This window comes from Aquila chrysaetos, chromosome 2 (assembly GCF_900496995.4).
Source record: "Aquila chrysaetos chrysaetos chromosome 2, bAquChr1.4, whole genome shotgun sequence".
In the NCBI taxonomy this organism is placed as follows: Eukaryota; Metazoa; Chordata; class Aves; order Accipitriformes; family Accipitridae; genus Aquila; species Aquila chrysaetos.
In genome coordinates this window covers 33425218-33440897 of record NC_044005.1, presented here as the reverse complement: position 1 = coordinate 33440897, position 15680 = coordinate 33425218, and positions in this window count along the sequence as shown.

Below are 15680 nucleotides of genomic sequence, written 5' to 3'. Positions count from 1 at the left end.
GAACATCTAATCACTTTTGAATCCTTATGAAATGTTGTCATTCACAACATTCTGTGGTAATGATTTCTACAGTTTAGTTACGCATTACATGAAACGTACCTTTTGTTTGTCCTGGGCTGGTGCCTGATAATTTTACCCAGTACCCTTAGCTCTTGCTCAGTGAGAAACATGGAGTAATCATATGCAGCTCCAATCTCTGGCTAAAGATCAAAGAGCCATTCTATCACAGAGTAATGCAGGGAGGAACTAAATACTTCTCCCTTGCTTATTTTGTTGAGAAACTTATAAGAATCTTGAAGGCCATTCAGGCTGTAAGTTAGAAATCAAAGAACCATCATGTTCTGCAGTTCAACTTTGTTGATCTTGGTTTTAATTACTTGGGAAGGAAAGCTAAGGAGAGAGAGACCTCTGCACACCTGTGTGAATGTGTTTTAAGTGTCATACAGCCAAGCTCTTTCTTACAAGCAAAGAGGAAAAAACAAGTTCCAAAACTGAAGAACTCCTGACTTTATTTATTGAGCTCCTGACTTTAAAAACAAGAGAGAACTGAATACATGGGAACACTTTCCTACCAAAGGTTCCTCCTGCCTTTTTAGAAAGAGGGCTTTAAAGACTTCCAGAATCTGTTTTCCTTCCAGAATCTGTTTTCCACTAAGACTACTTCTGAGAAAGCTTGCTACATCTGTTAAAGTTGAAAAAAATCCCTTTTTTTATAGTATCAATTAATCTATAGTATGGAGGCAACTAAGAGGAAATCACTATACATGTGAGTATACATATTGATGTAACCAGCTCTCTCCTTTGCAAAAGAATTGGCTAAAATATAACTACTATTTGCAAATAGACAGTGATACTATGTGATGTTTTGTAAAGATCAAAAAGTGATCTGGAAATAGAACTCTAGGCCAGATGGTACAATGTACAAGAATTTGAAAGAATTATGCATAGAAAATTATTTCTGTTGTGTGTACCTCAAATTGCCAAAGACACATAGAAAGTAGTTCATTATCCTGCTGACTCTGGGTCCTCATCTTTATGTTTACCCTAGTGTTCTCTAGCTGTCTTTGTGGTAAAATAAAAAGTATTATTTTTATATAAATCCTGACATAATGATGACTTATGTACTATGCAACAAATAGCAGAGTCTGCTGCTCTTTCAAAGGATAAAATAGCCTTGTTATTTAGAATATGAGTAGCAATGTGAAAGGAGTTGAACACAGATATAGGATTTAAAAAATCAGGAATAAAGTTTGGAATGTTAAATAATCTTGAATGGTTAGGAATTAAATGATTATGGCCTCTACATCCACCTCTTCATTAACTAATTCTTCCTCAATGCCTAGCCTACTGTTTACCTTCTTATTCTACCATAGGTCTCACCTATTTCATCTGTCATACTTCCCTCTTATTTTCTCCTTTACCTTCTAACTCAGTTTCTTTCTTCCTCCTGTGTAGCCTGATTCTGAACGTGTAGAGCCACTGGGAGACTTGCTGGAATAGCCTTGTATGTTGTTGCATGAACATAGATTCCACTTTCACTGTCTCCATTAACCATTAGTTCTCTGTACCAGCATCTTCATTTGTAGTCCCTTTCCATTGATACTCATAAACTGGTCCCTCTTCTTAAATTTCAAGCACAAGCTACCTTACTTTTTGACAATTACTACTTTTATACTTTAACATTGTAATACTGCAGTTGGGGTATGGCAATTTTAATAGAGACACTACGGATATAATTTCAGAGGAATAATAGGAATCATTCCTTACTGACGGTATCCATGTGCCAATAGCTCACGGCAAAATAAAATAGTGGAATTCTAAAGACAAGTGATTTAGTGACGTTCATGTCACCTCTGACTAATTTGTATCCAAAGATTCGGGTATTTAGTAGTAACAGATTTAAGTCATGCTGCTATCTCTTCTGCCAGTTTACATCACCAGGGAGATACAAGATGAGAAATGTCTTACTTTCTCTGAGCTGAGCCAATTTGAGGAACAGTGTTAATTGTAAAGACTGGAGAAAAACATTAATAACATTCATTAATTTCATGATGAATGAAGCATGTTAGAAGGGACAGAATGAGACCTAAGAGTAGTTAATCTGTTAATATTCTCTTTTTAACATTGTTGCTACCAGACTAGTTCACTAAAGGCATTGATAGCTGACAGTGATTTGAAAGGTTGTCGAAATAAACCTGTTGAACTTTTGGAAAATTTCTGCTCAAACTTTTTGTAATGAAAAGTTTTCCATGTAAAAATCTCAATTTTACTACAAAACTTCAGATTTGTTTTAGGGAATTATGAATATAAAATTTTATTTTGGGACAAGTGGATCTGATTCTTGACATTTTTGTTTTGTAAAAATGAAATTAAAAAATGTTTCAGATTTTTTCAATATTTGTTTGCCCTTGCATTAGTCACTACAGAAGCGTGTAGCAGTTTTAGTTAGAATGGCCCATAGCCCTTTTCTACAGGGAGGAATCACTGACTGAATTATATCTCCCATAAAGTACTTCAGTTTCCCCTCTGGTTAAATGCATGACTAAAGCTCCTAGAGCTTTATACTATAGCTCTATACTCTGAGAGATTTAGCTTACCCAGCATTTGGAGTTCATAGTGCATATGGAATTATAATAAATCATCATGGTATTCAGGTTTGCATCAAACTGAGAAGAAAGCAAGCATCCAACAGTAGCTTGATGAATAAAAAGAAAATATTGTAATTGCATTAGTCATATACATTAATTCTCCCACTTTGAGACTTGTTTAATGTTTTTAAACATCTTCTCTCTCTATCGTTTTTTTTTTTTTTTTTCCACCCAGTCACTTCCCTGATGGAACTGTGACAGTAACTAAGACTGAGCTGCTGGACAGCTGGAAATCCCAGACAAATAGCTGTTACTCTTGTGCACCTCAGTTTACATGCATGCATCATCCTTCTGTCCAGGATATCCCAGACAGATGGCCCACAGGTTATTTAATTTTCATATGGTAGCAGGTATGATTATAAAACCTAAAATTAACAGGTTGCTAAGAGGAAAGTTTCGTAAGCTTCCAGTGCAGGGAGAAATTTTGATACTTTGCCATTTCATTCTAATTCGGGATGAAAATAAGAGTTGAAATAATTAATTTCCTTTGGGGAAAAAAAACCTCTGTCCCCTACTACTTGTATTATTTTATTTAAGGGTGATGAAAAAATTCATAGATCAAATGTCTTTAATTATGAAAAATCCCCTTAAGCCTCTGTTTCTAGGAAGGTGATATTTTTGTAGTTCTTGCAGAACGGAGTAAGCAATTTTGCAGTAGGGCAGAAAACTTCAAGTTTTGTATGGCATTAGATACAGTGAAAATAAGAAAAATAGGGGAGATGCAGGAAAATTTCTCCAGTCCATCCACTTTAGGCTGACCAGGGATTTAAAAGCAGATTTCTGACATCACTGAGAGTAAAATTGACAGGCTGTAGTGAGGATTACACCTTGGCTTCTCCTCTGCCATATATTTGGCCCCTATCTCAGAGCGCTCCCTTCAGGATCAGGATCAGGTTGCTCTGGTGTAGCAGCTCCAAGAACACCACTTCTGAGGACCTTACTTTGGCATGTGGCAGGTCTCACAGCCAGTCTGAAGCCAGCAGACTCAGGCATCACTTGACTATGTTTGAAGATGTCAGGACGATCTTAGTAATGGAGGTGCCCAGATAAGGTCATATAACAAGTATATAACAAAGAGTTAGTGGAATCTAGCTTTTCAAAATCTCGGGTTAGCATCTTAATATGCTTTTACTTGTGGTTCTTTACCTGTTTTGCATTTTATGGATTTTTGTTAACTGTTATATAAGAAATATTTTGTCAATAGCCCGAGAAAACAACAAAAAGAACAACAATGAGAAATGATATATGTATTCAATCAAAGAGAAAGTGAAAAACCACAAATCACACAGATCTAGAAAATAATAACCGGAGTAGAGAGAAGGGATGTTAAAATAAAGAGCATGATTATATTGTTTAAAACCCTGTCAAGACATGTCCCTGAAAAAGTAGATTACTTGAATTACCCCCAAAGAGGAAAATCTGGAAAATTACCAGAAGAGTGTTTAAGAGTTGAACACAGAAATGTTTAGCAGGACAAATATAGTTACAAAGCCCATAATATACTTGTGGAAGTTCACACTGCCAAAAAAAAAGTAGCTATGGTAACATTACAGTAAATAACCTACTTAGAACTTTCTTACCCTTCATTCAGGTTCAGCAAGTACCTCTCCTACTAAAGAAGAGAGACACCTGAAAAAGGCAAACATGTAAAGTCAGCACAATTTTGCAATGGGCTTCCCAGAGCCAGCAGAAAGAGATAGAAAGGATAATGTTTTTTTATAAGTTTTGCTAGTTTTGAATCTTTTTTTCAGTACCAGCGCTTAGAAAACACTCAGTCACCATCAGCTATGGGGATTTCAGAGAGTTTGATAACTGGATATTTCTATACATTTTGAATGCCATCCCAAGGCCAGCTTTGCAATCTTTATTCAATGAGCTGTCACATACAGTCCAGGTCCTGTGCTTGTGAACTATATGTGTCTTTATTGTGCCTGGTGCCTTAATCTGCAAGGTGCCTCAGATGCATCCCTGTGGTCATTTGGCAGCTGGATCATAAAGTATATTGTGACCTGCTATTTTCAATGTTTATATCAACTGCAAAGCAGAAATAAACATAGTGATTACAAAAGGCAAATAATACTTGTTTTATTGCCCAGTGAAGGCAAAGTTGGGACAATAGCAGACCAGCTGTTTGGCATACTTTCTGGGATTTAGAATCTCTAACAGAGACCTAAGCACTTGTATGTCCATTTGTGAAAATCAGCTTGGCTGTTTGTGCCACAGCCCTATAGCTGCCAGCGTTTGTTTGCTCTTTATGCTGGGAAGAGTGCCAACTTGCCTATACATGCTAGATAAGCAAAGGCAGTGAGCACATTTAGGGGAATGACCAGGGAAAAGGCATTTTCATTTATTTACTGTTAGCACTGAAAAGCAACTAGGAGTGAAATATATCTGCTGCCACAAGCATGAGAGGAATGGTACCCTGGGAATGGCATTAGGCAGCAAGCAAAAAACTAGTTTCCAGTCTGATGCCTCTTATATTATGTGCTGCTTTTCAAAGTAAAGCCACAAAAAAAAAAAAAAAAAAAAAAAAAAAAAAAAAAAAAAAAAAAAAAGAAAGAAAATGCTATATGTCATTCTTTAGGTACCTGTAATGTAGCTTCCAATAGTAAAATTTCTACCTCCAACAAAATAAAATTAATGGATTTACTAAAGAAACAAAATACATAGCAACAGATATTAGCTGTATACTTAGTCTGACAACTCACTTTAAAAAGAGGTTAAATCTGATTTCAGATGGGTGAAGTTTATGTTAAACTACTCGTGAAACTTCCACAATGTAAGTGGTTTATTTTTAGAATGAAGTCCCTGATATGACCCCTACAGTTCTGTTTTCATTATGGCATGCAAAAGAACTAGGAATTTGTCTAACATCCACTTAAATTAGCTCCCGCTATGTGACTGCCTTTTGATTCCTTCTCATCTGATAGTATTGATGGATATATTAATAACAGTTGTTTTTCTTACAACATATTTCAGTCTGTGTCTGGCCTATATGCATTATTCTCTTATGATTCCACTTGCAGAGAGGTGCCATGCCTTTAGACCAGCAGAAAAAAAATCTTCGAATTTCATATTTGACTTGAATGTATACAGTACCATCATACATAGGTGAATTTTACAGAGAACTATATAGATATTTGGGTCAAGAGGCAAAAAAAAAAAAAAAAAAACAAACAAAAAACCAAAAAACCCCAAAACCAAAAACCCAAAACAAAACCAAGAGTTCAACTGGAGTAGATCCACTGAAAATAGAGGATATATTATGAATATAAAAAAAAAAATACAATGTGCCACAATACTTAGGGAGAAGCAAATATAACTTTTAAGTGTAAAAATATTGATTAATTAATATTTTCAATTACTGATGTTCTCATGTGGTAAAAGAAGTACTTGTGAGTGGAGAGCTTTAAGAGCATTTCAGACAAGAATGCCAACATATATAATGAGTTACCTAACACTGGTTTCTGGCAGTCTGGTGCAGTATACCATCCAAACTGAGGAGTAGCACATATATGTAACAACTAGTCAGTTTTTGATTGTTTGAGGGGTTTTTAATTCTTTTTTGATAGCAAGTGAAAACTGTCATCATTGGCTGAATGGTAAGTGGATTCATTGCAGAAGCAATTAAATAGTATTTACTCTACTGCATGGTTTTTAAGTGGTGAATAGCTCCACAGATCTAAATCCTAAACTTAAGCCAGCAAGACAGTTTCAATTGCATTATAAATTAATTATGATCTGCGTAATCTCCATCACAGAGAAACTTCAGACCTAGTGAAAGGAAGAGCCTAGAGCATACCTTGAGTGCCTTCCATCTCAGCCACTCAGCTAAAGAAAAATGGCACACAATGAGTAAAAAAGGAAAAGCAGAGTTGTATTTTAACCTATGTCTTTGAGCACTTCTCTTTCCTTCTTTCTTTCTCTCTTTAATTCTTTCTTTCTCTTTTCTTTCTCACTTTATCTTCTTACTCCCCCTTTTTTTCTCTGCTGCTGACACAGAACTTTTTTTCCTTTCTAGTTAATTAAACTATTTGCCTCCTACCTGGACTGCTACCTCCACCAAAGATGTGGAAAGACATTTACTGACAGCATACAGTTCAATTGCCTTGTTTGTTTCCTTTCTTACATCCACCTCATCTGTTTATACTGTAGGTTTTTCAAGGAACCACTACTCCATGTTTGGTCTGGCAAAGCTAGAGTTTGCTCTTACTTACTTCCTAGTCATAACAATTATTAACATATTAATAACAACAGGTATCATAGGTATTTAAGCAGACTTCGTTACCTTTTCTTGACTTCTCACTAAGTTTTTGTTACTTATGCATGAATTTTTTTTTCCTGTTGAAATAACTTGAGTGTACATTAAGTAAGTTTGCTGATGATACTAAATTAGGAGCTGTGGACTCCTTTGAGAGTGGAGAGGTTTTACAGAGAGATCTGGATATCATCAACGTGTGAAATTTAACAAGAGCAAGTGCCAAATTCTGCACCTGGGATGGGGTAATCCTGGTTATACGTACAAACTGGGGGATGAGAGGCTGGAAAGCAGCCCTGTGGAAAGAGATCTATGGGTTGGGGTTGATGGTAAGTTGAATTTGAATCAACAGTGTGCCTTGGCAGCCAAAAAGGCCAAATGTGTCCTGGGGTGCATCAAGCACGGCATAGCTAGCCAGTCAAGGGAGGTGGTTGTCCAACTCTACACTGCACTGGTGTGGCCCAACCTCAAGTACTGTGTGCAGTTTTGGGGGCCTCAGTGTAAGAAGGACATCAAACTATTAGAGTGTGTCCAGAGGAGGGTGACCAAGATGGTGAAAGGCCCCAAGGGCAAGACTTACAAGGAGCTTCTGAGGTCACTTGGATTGTTCAGCTTGGAGAAGAGAAGACTGAGGGTGGCCTCATAGCAGTCTACAACTTCCTCAAGAGGAGCAGCCCAGGGGGAGGTGCTGATCTCCTCTTTCTGGTGACCAGTGATAGGGCACGAGGAAATGGAATGGAGCTGTGTCAGGGGAAGTTCAGATTGGACATTAGGAAAAGGTTCTTCACTGAGAGGGTGGTTGGTCACCGGAACAGGCTCCCCGGGGAAGTGGTCATGGCACCAAGCCTGTCAGAGTTCAAGGAGCATCTGGACAACACTCTGAGTCATATGGTTTAGTTTTAGGTAGTCCCACGGGGAGCAGGGAACTGTATTCAGTGATCCTAATGCGTCCCTTCCAACTCAAGATATTCTATGATTCTATGAATTAAAGAAAGAAAAGGAATTGATGTACAGAGCTGGCCAAATTAAGGAATTAAGTGGTAGTAAAGTTTTCTTAAGGTGTTTGCTTATTAGATTGAATAAATAATTTTGAGGCCAAAAGCCTTCATAGAACATTTATTTGGACTAGTTGTGTTTTGACTGGTCACAGAAGTCAAAGTGTTTTAATGTCATTAACTGATTAAACTGGTGTTAACAGCTGTTTTTAAACTACAGAAAAATAAATGAGTGAAGAATTCTTAAATATTGGAGATTTTCTCAGCTAGTAAGTATTTTATTTCACTGTATCTTTTTAGGAACTTTGTAAACTTTATTAGGAGCCAGATGTCTTAAAAGTATGGTTAGATATGCATTCCAACAGTCAGGACTTATATATATAAGATCACCCTCAACAATAGACACACCAACCACTTGCCTTAAAAACTCTTTTGCCAGTTTCTGGCAGCTACTCAGCCCAAAGCTAGAAGCTCTGCTCAACATCTGGGTTAGAGGTTGACCCTATCCTGTGTCTTCTTGCAGTGCCTTTAGAAGTCAGTCAGCCACTGTTGGAAGTCTTCCTGTTCACCACTTCCACCACATCTTCCTGTTTTGATTTCCAGCACTCTCGTGGCCTATTTCTTCTCTCTACTGTGTGTAAGTGGAAACAAGGAGGATTCCCTGCAAGTTGCACTGGACGTCAAGGAAACACAATATAAACAAAGTTATAGGGATTCAGGAGCTATGGCATAAACACAGAGTAGCTTACAGCTTTAGAGCTTTCAAAGGCTAGTTCTCATCTCTGTCTTAGTGGTCTAGGCCCTGCTTCCATGTTTGAAGGACAATATTGGTGCATGCTCTAGTGTGCCATTTTAAAGAGAAATACAGTTATACATTCCTTGTTCACGATATAGAAATCTAAACTTCCTGGAGAGATGGAAACTACAGCATGGTCTAGGTGGGTGACTACTATGGGTTGGGATCCTAGACTATATGTAGTTAATGTGAGTTAATGACCACAGGACCTATTCTGTTGACTTTCATTAAAATTGCATTGGGCTACATGAAAAATCCAATATGAGAACCCAGTATTAGATGAGATAACACTAAGCATCTTAGTCCTATACTCACCAAAGTGTGGACTTGCAGTAAAGCAGTCAGTCACTTGTGAAAATAATGACTCCACTATTTATTACTGTGAATAAGCACTCACAAAACTAAATCTTCTAGGCATCTAGCCCAGTGTTCACTGATATGAGATGCCAGGTATGAAGATGTTTTGATTAAAGGTGAACATAGACAAACAACATTGTACTGTTAGCTTGTGTAGTAATATAGTAAGATATTGATTACTTTCAGAGATCTCTGGCTAGCTTTTAAATACTACATAATAATGACAAGAAATATATATACATATTTTTTCTGTTAAAACCCAGCTGAATGCTTGTTTCAATCACTTCACAATACAACATAGTCCCCGTCCCTAAGAGTTTCCAAGTAAATATGTATATCAGCTATACGTGTTTAAAAAAAAGGTCAGATGATAAAGCAGTAAGGAGGAAATATGTGAGAAACAAAATTATATCATGCAAGATTTATTACCAGATCTCTGTTCATTTTACTTTCCGTAACAAATTTGCATATATGAGGGAAACAAGAGGGAAGAAAGAAAAAGCAGGAGTAAGCAGGAGGAGAGCTAGGAATAACATACGTCAAGAAAAATGACAAAGATTCCAATTACTGTTATTAGTAGTGTCACTAATAACCCACTGCAGCTATGGAATCTTAATATGTTCCCATATCCCATGACAAGAAACTGTGTCCATCTGGAAAAGCTGCTTTTGTTTTCTAAATTATGTGACCAAAAGCTGTCACCTATTGTTTTCTTTGTACAAAGATGTATAGCCAATCTGTAAAACAATTTACACTTTAAAAACTGTATTGTATTACCTCAGATTCAATTTTAAAGCACAATATGGGCTTTCCTGTATACTGTGTTATTTTAAGGAACTTCAAAGTATGAATGATTAAAGGACAGGCTATGCTGTAACGCTTGATAGCAATTTAGCATTTATTCTGATGGGTGTGTTCAGCGGTTCTCTCCACTGAGGGATCAGTAATACCGGACCATGCAGAGTTTCCACAACAGTAACAAAATAAAAGGAACATAAAAGCAAATATACCCATGAGGAACTACTTAGATCCAAAAAAGTTACATCTCTTAACTTTAAAAAGCTTCATGTGCTAAGCAAGGCTTTGGAGTATTTTGTGGGTTTTTTCATGTTACAATAAGAGAAGGGACAGACCTGAGACTTGAGAGTGTATTTTTAATCTTAAGCCTTTAAGAAAGTGAACACCTATATTGGTACATGCATCAGTTATCCCTTTCAATAACTACAAGCATTCTGCTTTTAAAAAACACAGTAGCCTTCACAAAGAAAAGAAACAAGAACAGAGGTGACATTTTGTACCATATTCTCTCACTGAGATGTTATGTAACGTTTGGAGAGGAAGGTACCTAACTTCCTTGAACCTCCGCTTCCTTTTCCTCACACTGAAAAATATAATAATTCCAGTTATATTAAAATCTCTGCAACAATTGGACTTGATCCCATGAAATTATTTTAATGAAATTATTATCCTGCTTAAAGATAAACATATACTAAAAGCATATAAGGATTGAGGCATATGAAGGTTGTAGGGTCAAGCCATAAAGAAATACAGAACATTCCATAGAAAATTTTTACTAATAAATGGTTTTAGTAATGAGTCTGAAGTAGAAACAAATGCATCATCCCTACTCCACAATGTTGCACAAAAGCACTTGTGAAACAAATGTTTCAGAGGGAACAGCTCTGAGTGGATTCAGTTTACTCAGTCTTGCTCAATTTTGGGAGACAAAACACCTTGAGCAGTTAGGTACCATTAAATTGTCATATGCAACATGCATAACCTTAAGCTTCCTTAGAAATCCCTACCTAAATATATATTCTTAAATTTTTTACACCATAAAACATTCACATAGCTGCCTATGCACAGCTACATAGCTTAATTGTAAGTTATCATTGGTATTATTTTCAAGTTTTGAAATCAGGGGAGTGTACATACTGCCAGTAGAGGGGGGGGGAACCCAAACCAAAAACCAAAACACTCTTACCCATGGTTTGACAATTTTTGACAATTGCACTTTAACCACATTTTGTCAAAGCAAATGAATTATTCAAAAGTTTTTGAAAGTCACTATCATTTTTTTCTAGATACTGTGCCAAAATAACTGTGCCAAATTATAAAACTTTGATAAGTTTAAATTGAAACTTATTTGCTGAATCAGGTTATAAATGAGAGATTTTTAAAAAACATTTGTTTGCACTCTTGCACAAGACTCTATTTGTAGTGCTTCTGAGATTGCCAAGCCCTTGGTGTCTCAGAAAAAAAAAAGTTAACACTTGCATAATCCTTTTCATATGCGGACATCCATCAGAAATTGAACATAAGTAGTTGTTTGCAAAGATATGGAAAGATAGAGACCTAGCACTAACAGGGTACCATGATTACTACTAATAAACTTTTAATTCTGATCCCATAAGTTCTCTGTCATGAATTTCAGAAGGATATAACAGATTGCTCAAGTAACAGGTCCATCATACTGCAATTATTTTCCCACCAAATAATCAGTTTGGTCTTTTTCTTTCTTTCTTTTTTTCCTTCCTTCCTTCCTTCTTTTTTTTTTTTTTTTTTTCCCCTGGCTGGACCTTGATTGTCATTTTGGAATACTTTGTCATTTTGAAAATGGAGCACACAAGTAACAAATTGAGCCTTTATTTCCTTGGATGAGCAGACTTAGACAAATATTAATAAATTAGAGCAATTTACTGACATGTTAATTTAACTAACTTAACTTAGCTAACCTTATTATTAACTCAAGGTCTCTCTTTGTAAATCAGAACCTTCTTCTACTTGGCGAGGAAAGAACATAGTTAAAACACAGTTCCAAGATAGGGAGTTTAGCTACATTTTAATAGGATTATTCACTACAACTTGCCAACATGAGTAAGTTTTTCACATCTGATCCAATGCAAATAAAATGTAGTTGGGAACTAAGTGGAAAAAAAGTGTTCACAGAAAATTTCATCAACCATATGCACATCAATGGACATAACATGCTGGTAAAATTCTAGATTTTTAAAATTTTTTTTACCTTTTTTCGAGAGAGTGTGCAATGATTCACTAGATAGCCAACGCCACTAGGTGGCATTTGTGATTTATTAGGCGGGAAGCAATGGTTTATAAACGTTTCATCTAATCCCTGGTTTCAAGAGAACAAGACATTTCACATTCGAAGACATTTAATTCAAGAAACCCTCTCCATAATTAGATAAATGTATAGAATTTTCACTTCTGCTATATCATTTGGAAACCAAATTTCTGAAGTTTCCATTCAAATCCTAGACATTCTCAGGCATGTATTTCCTGACCCCACAGCACCAACTTACATAAGTAATTACTTGTCTACAATTAAGCTGTAAATAATGCAATCACTCCATTCTTGTCCTGTCACTCTAGTCCCAACCACAACAAATAGGGCTAATCACATACTTATTCAAGTGTGTAATTATTCACAGTTAAACTTCTGTCACTTTCACCCTGTTTGGAAACAGTAGAACACAACCTGTAATTAGCAAACGTTGCTGCAGGCACTTTTACTTGGAAATACGCCATGGATTCAGCACCTATGTGAGCAAAGAGCTAAACCCTTTCATCTAGGATCCTGGCATGGTTTCTTCCCCTTGGGCTATTCTATTATCAGCCCTCAATAAGGCAGAGGGATCAATGAATTATTATTATGTCAAATAAGCCTACTGAAAATCACTCATGTCCCCTTTGTCAGAGAATTTGTATGCAATTATACCATGCTTATATGCATGCATATATGTGCATGCATATATATACCAATGTATATGCATCAATGTGTGTCTGAAGATGTATGAATCAATCACATATACACCTGATTTGGATTTTCATTGAAATGTCAGTAAAAATCTCGGTATTCACAAATTAGATTGATGGATATAGGTCTGGAGTTGTCATTCCTTTTATATGATGTTTCCTTGGTTAGAATCTGAGACTGTGAAAAAAGATACTTCTTTCTTGAAATGCAACCTTTCAAAGCATTATATTCAGCAAAACACAATTATACTAGCAGGTACAGAAACAACTGTATGTAGACATGCCACTAAAAAGACTAGTTGTAAAGCAAATGCCTTTAAGTCATGCTCCAGTTTATTGTGCTGAAATCTTCCAACTAAAATCATTCTTATAGTAAACTGAGCACATCACACATGTAACATTAAACTGTGCATGCCCTTATTTCATACTAAGTCAGGTTCTGTCACATGTACTCAGCTTGAGCTATTCCTTACTCTATCCCAAGGGCTGGTAAAGAACTACTCAGCCTGAACAAGGAGGCAGAATTTGTCCCATGGAGAAGACTGCAAAATTAGAAAGAACTCATTTGCCACCTGCCCTTAGCAGTGATTTCAGAAGCAGATGGAATATGAGATTAAAACCAGGACCTGTTTTTTGCTTTCTGGCATATAAACAGATAATTTAGAAGAAAGGCTGAGTAAGAACAGGCACAGAAAGTAATTGTTGTAACACTTGTTTTCAGTTTATCAAAGAAAGTGGACAGTTCATTCCTTCCTCCCCTTTGTCCTGTTCCCTGCTTTGTCCTCAACATGGCTATGGCTCATTTTGTAACCGTTCCCATGAACCAAAGTTGTTTTACACCCAGAAATCAGAGTGGGTTGACAAAAGATAATACAGATTGCAAATAAGCCTTCTTTGTGGGAAGACATTGGCTTTGAAATTCTTCAACAGATGCATTGGCCAGTATCAGATGTGAAATAGCTCCCTGTATGAGATCCTGTATGTTTTGAGTCAAGCAGGTATTTTTACTGGTGCATGTTAGTGTAAAGAGGGGAGGGGATTAACTAGAATATGTTTCAGTAGACACTGAATGCAAGGAACAAAGGGAGTCAGAAAAACAAGCTATCAACTTACTTTTGTGATGTGAATAGTCAGAATCGTATACTATGAATCTGGAAATCATGAAAGTTAATTATTCAGTGTACCTACTGGTCAATCTGTAGAAAGGAAAATGCTGGCGTTTACTGCCTTGCCCTTAATGCTGTCTGGCGAACAGGTTTTAACTCACAGATTTCAATAAAATGCCAGAGTATCCAATTGCCATGGAAACAGTCATACTGGATGGACTCTGTGGCACGTAGCTAGTTAGTTAGTTAGTTAGTTGCTGCTGAATTACAGTGATATGAAATTGCCGTAGTCTCAAGATATTTTTTGAAATAGCAGTAGCTGCCTCCCAGTATAATGACTCACTTAAACAGTCTATATCAGCCAGAACAAAATGCTCAGTAAATGTTTCCAAGTTGAGAGATATGCTGTTAGGGACCTATTATTTGTTGCCAATACGATGCAAGGAGAATGCAGACATGCTGGCCTTTGTTTACTTTTTTAGCTGCCTGCTAAGACCATGGCCTTTTGCTGCTGATCATATACATATGTTGAACATTTGTTTAAACTGTCTTCCCACCACTGATAAACACAACCTTCCAGATTACATTATGCAAATGAGTTGCAAGGGAAATAAAACAGAATTTCGTATTTTCCTACCTAGCAATGCTTCCCACAGCTTTGTATTTATGACAGTTTAAAAAAATATGTAATCCTTGGAGGAAAGTGAGCAATTCATATAGTTATTGCATATAATTCTTCCACAACACCAGAAAATCTGTCAACCTGTCATTGCAAGCTGCCATCTGAGAAGCTGCCCTTCAGAGTCTTAATTTCCCTTTCCTTCCCCCTCACACCCCACTAAGATTATTTACAAGACTCTTGCAACCACATCTGAAATCAGCCCTTGTCAGATTACTCAAGATTTGTAAACTGCATGAGAGGAGTAGGCTACAAGATATGCTGATAAGGACTTGGGTATATCGGTAATGAACCTACCCAGTTTCTTGTTATCATTTGAGGGCAGTATATGCTTCATCTCTCCTCTTTGATTGGGCAGTTAAGCATTTGCCTGCACACTGAGTTTGTTTCCCAGGTAAGCCAGCTGCTGATTCCATTCTCTTTCCACAGTATATTAAACACCTCCTCGTGTCACCAGCAAGAACAGGAAATAAAGTGTGTTCGGATTTTTTTCTTTATTATTCACTGTTCTGAATACAAAACAGAAATATGTCTGAGCTGCAATAAGTTATCAATGCTGCTAAATATATGTCGTAAAAATACATTGTATTAACTAGCTTTTCACTCTCCTTAGCTATGTGTTTCATGGAGAAGGTGGTAACAAGCCTTTGTTCACATTTCATTAAAAAATTTTGCTTTCTTTTTGTTCACTGAAATGTGAGGTTTTGGACCCTTGAAGCTCAAAGTGATATTCAGCTTGCCTACAAATCCACAATATTTTTCTGTCTAAAAGCATGTGAAACTGAACTAATGACATCATTATGGTTGCAATCCATCACACTGGAAACCAAGTCTAAGAAAATCAGCACTGTAGGCTACAAGCAATATGCTGAATGGCTCTACAATGTAAATGTTACACTTCTTCCAAATCCACAGAGATTTGGAGTGACTTGTTAGAAGCTGTCATGCATTACAGAACTTCTTTCTAAATCCAGAAGGCTGTCAAAATATTTGAGTTTTTCTGCTATAAACTTTCCTATCTTAAAAACTACAGAAACACAGATATAATATATGTCAAAAGATAAGTC